Raw genomic sequence first — 4,457 nt, forward strand, 5'->3', positions numbered from 1 at the left:
AAAGATCTTTCTTTTACTGAAAAAATAATGGTACTAATAAAGTTTTCAAATGATAACACAGGCACGATCTGTCTGTATTTTCTTACTATTTTCAGTATCGTGAATTCGGATCTTCAAGCATTATCAAGTGCAACTGTTCTAATTTAGACCTGTTTCATACACATCACGGCATTTCATTTACCAACAAAATAGAGCGTAGGACCTAAAAATATTTATGTAGTATACAATGCTGATTTTTTTACAATTCATAATATTTTAACGATGATTTATTATATACAAATGTCCGACACGTCTGGTTATTTTTTCCAGTTGAACTTAGTAATGGCTAAAGAGCCGAAATGGCGAAAATTGAAATAACAAAACAACAAAATCAAACGCCCACAGTGCTATGATTAAAAAACAATAGACTACAGTTTTGTTATTTTTTGTTGTCTGCCACTATCACAACATATTTAACTGAAATGACTGCTTTCATCAACGGCGGTGATCTTCATATCGATAAAAACAAAGGAATTGAAGTTTTGTTACATTTTGAAATATGACTGTTTTCTTTAATATATAGTACGGAGGGGCAATAGATATTTTTAAGAATGCGACTTGGAAATAAGGAAATTTCTTAGTAATTGTTGTGCAGTAAAAAATTTTAGTTCAAACATGCGCCACTCAAAAGAGTTCATACATAAAATATTGTATTATAGATCAGGGTGTATTACACATTCGCTCTTTCATGTACTGAAGATGGCTTATGTGGCTTAGAATGTAACAAACATATCTATATGGAGAATATTGTTTTTACTTCCCCTTTGTAATTTTGCTACGCTGTTGCCACTAAGACTCTCAATATAGTACAGTGTTTGTTTATTAGTACCGGTAAGTAAGATGTTGTTGCTATTGTACTAGTCTACAGTGTGGTCACCCTGAAAAATACCGTTGCTTATCGCTATGCTTTCATATGTCATTTATTTGTAATATAACAAATTTTTTCCATCTAAACATGTTTTTAAAAAATTACGAAAACGTTGTTTCAGTTTCTTTTTGTGGACTTCTATATTACCGTTATCGATTGAAGTTCGTTATTTCTGTGAAATTTATGAGGCTGTACAAGTACATGAATACTGCTAAAGGTAAAGCAAAGGTGCAGAAAAAAACGAAAAGCAAGGTTTCAGACCTAGTCTGGTACACAATTTTAATCCGTGAAGAAGAGATTTTATTTAAGTTTTTGGTGATGCTCCTAAACAATCCTAGATGAATACTGATGGACTCCTCACCCAACACTACATACATTACCTGATGTTTTATTCGACAATGAACCCATCTGTAGAAAGCTGTTCATATGATTATTGATTGTGTAAAGCACTGTAATAATAGAGGTTTTATTTCTGCTTTGAAACGTAATAGGTACTGTATTTGAGAAAAACCACAGTTACTTGGGTGAGTAGGAAGGAACAGAGCTAACAAAAAGTAAATCACAATAAAAACATTTAATTTACCTGTGTCCATCGTATGAACTTCAAGTGAACGAGGTTTGTGTAAAACGCTTTGATCTTTTAAAAGCTGTCTGATTAGAAAGTGGTGCAAACACCGATAATGTAAAACCAAACTATGTCAAGCCTTATTTTAACATCTGATCAGTTCAAGAACGGTTCGTTCTGCCCACTTGGTTAGAGAAAGGAAGATGCAAAGAGGATCAAATAAAGAAACAGAACCTATTAAGAGGTGAAGAAATTCGCCCCGAAGATATGCAGCAATTCGTGTTAGTCTCTCCAGATGAATGATCAGTTAAAGAGATCTACTTAAATGTAATGTATCATCGGACTACGAAAAACAATTCAACTCTGTTTGTTAATTATTAGTTGTCATCAGATATCGGGGATAATATTCCACTGTCACCGAATCCTCATACAAAATTGAGAGACTTTACATGCACAAAAGAAAAGTAGTAATTTAGAGTGCAAACACTGCGACTTAGGCCTAAAATAACTGATTTTCATTTCAAAATAATATTGCAGCTTGTATTATTTAATTTGCGTTGATATTTAATGAGATCTTTTTACGGATAGTATTGCTGTTCTTGAGAACAGTATTACGACCTGAAACTTCCTGGCAGATTAAAACTGTGTGCCCGACCGAGACTCGAACTCGGGACCTTTGCCTTTCGCGGGCAAGTGCTCTACCAACTGAGCTACCGAAGCACGACTCACGTCCGGTACTCACAGCTTTACTTCTGCCAGTACCTCGTCTCCTACCTTCCAAACTTTACAGAAGCTCTTCTGCGAAACTTGCAGAACTAGCACTCCTGAAAGAAAGGATATTGCGGAGACATGGCTTAGCCACAGCCTGGGGGATGTTTCCAGAATGAGATTTTCACTCTGCAGCGGAGTGTGCGCTGATATGAAACTTCCTGGCAGATTAAAACTGTGTGCCCGACCGAGACTCGAACTCGGGACCTTTGCCTTTCGCGGGCAAGTGCTCTACCAACTGAGCTACCGAAGCACGACTCACGTCCGGTACTCACCGCTTTACTTCTGCCAGTACCTCGTCTCCTACCTTCCAAACTTTACAGAAGCTCTTCTGCGAAACTTGCAGAACTAGCACTCCTGAAAGAAAGGATATTGCGGAGACATGGCTTAGCCACAGCCTGGGGGATGTTTCCAGAACGAGATTTTCACTCTGCAGCGGAGTGTGCGCTGATATGAAACTTCCTGGCAGATTAAAACTGTGTGCCCGACCGAGACTCGAACTCGGGACCTTTGCCTTTCGCGGGCAAGTGCTCTACCAACTGAGCTACCGAAGCACGACTCAGGTCCGGTACTCACAGCTTTACTTCTGCCAGTACCTCGTCTCCTACCTTCCAAACTTTACAGAAGCTCTTCTGCGAAACTTGCAGAACTAGCACTCCTGAAAGAAAGGATATTGCGGAGACATGGCTTAGCCACAGCCTGGGGGATGTTTCCAGAATGAGATTTTCACTCTGCAGCGGAGTGTTCGCTGATATGAAACTTCCTGGCAGATTAAAACTGTGTGCCCGACCGAGACTCGAACTCGGGACCTTTGCCTTTCGCGGGCAAGTGCTCTACCAACTGAGCCACCGAAGCACGACTCACGTCCGGTACTCACAGCTTTACTTCTGCCAGTACCTCGTCTCCTACCTTCCAAACTTTACAGAAGCTCTTCTGCGAAACTTGCAGAACTAGCACTCCTGAAAGAAAGGATATTGCGGAGACATGGCTTAGCCACAGCCTGGGGGATGTTTCCAGAATGAGATTTTCACTCTGCAGCGGAGTGTGCGCTGATATGAAACTTCCTGGCAGATTAAAACTGTGTGCCCGACCGAGACTCGAATTCGGGACCTTTGCCTTTCGCGGGCAAGTGCTCTACCAACTGAGCTACAGAAGCACGACTCATGTCCGGTACTCACAGCTTTACTTCTGCCAGTACCTCGTCTCCTACCTTCCAAACTTTACAGAAGCTCTTCTGCGAAACTTGCAGAACTAGCACTCCTGAAAGAAAGGATATTGCGGAGACCTGGCTTAGCCACAGCCTGGGGGATGTTTCCAGAATGAGATTTTCACTCTGCAGCGGAGTGTGCGCTGATATGAAACTTCCTGGCAGATTAAAACTGTGTGCCCGACCGAGACTCGAACTCGGGACCTTTGCCTTTCGCAGGCAAGTGCTCTACCAACTGAGCTACCGAAGCACGACTCAGGTCCGGTACTCACAGCTTTACTTCTGCCAGTACCTCGTCTCCTACCTTCCAAACTTTACAGAAGCTCTTCTGCGAAACTTGCAGAACTAGCACTCCTGAAAGAAAGGATATTGCGGAGACATGGCTTAGCCACAGCCTGGGGGATGTTTCCAGAATGAGATTTTCACTCTGCAGCGGAGTGTGCGCTGATATGAAACTTCCTGGCAGATTAAAACTGTGTGCCCGACCGAGACTCGAACTCGGGACCTTTGCCTTTCGCGGGCAAATGCTCTACCAACTGAGCTACCGAAGCACGACTCAGGTCCGGTACTCACAGCTTTACTTCTGCCAGTACCTCGTCTCCTACCTTCCAAACTTTACAGAAGCTCTTCTGCGAAACTTGCAGAACTAGCACTCCTGAAAGAAAGGATATTGCGGAGACATGGCTTAGCCACAGCCTGGGGGATGTTTCCAGAACGAGATTTTCACTCTGCAGCGGAGTGTGCGCTGATATGAAACTTCCTGGCAGATTAAAACTGTGTGCCCGACCGAGACTCGAACTCGGGACCTTTGCCTTTCGCGGGCAAGTGCTCTACCAACTGAGCTACCGAAGCACGACTCACGTCCGGTACTCACAGCTTTACTTCTGCCAGTACCTCGTCTCCTACCTTCCAAACTTTACAGAAGCTCTTCTGCGAAACTTGCAGAACTAGCACTCCTGAAAGAAAGGATATTGCGGAGACATGGCTTAGCCACAGCCTGGGGGATGTTT

At 42.5% G+C, this 4,457-nt stretch overlaps 2 non-coding genes across 2 annotated transcripts; both read right to left on the reverse strand.

Annotated features, from left to right (window-relative positions):
- Positions 1-3,021: 3,021 nt before the first annotated feature.
- Positions 3,022-3,096, reverse strand: Trnas-cga (transfer RNA serine (anticodon CGA)). The gene has a single exon. It is a non-coding gene; the product is annotated as a tRNA-Ser (tRNA).
- An 828-nt stretch (positions 3,097-3,924) lies between these two features.
- On the reverse strand, positions 3,925-3,999 carry Trnas-cga (transfer RNA serine (anticodon CGA)). Its single transcript has one exon. It is a non-coding gene; the product is annotated as a tRNA-Ser (tRNA).
- Positions 4,000-4,457: the final 458 nt, after the last annotated feature.

The sequence above is a fragment of the Schistocerca gregaria genome, chromosome 1, assembly GCF_023897955.1.
Source record: "Schistocerca gregaria isolate iqSchGreg1 chromosome 1, iqSchGreg1.2, whole genome shotgun sequence".
In the NCBI taxonomy this organism is placed as follows: Eukaryota; Metazoa; Arthropoda; class Insecta; order Orthoptera; family Acrididae; genus Schistocerca; species Schistocerca gregaria.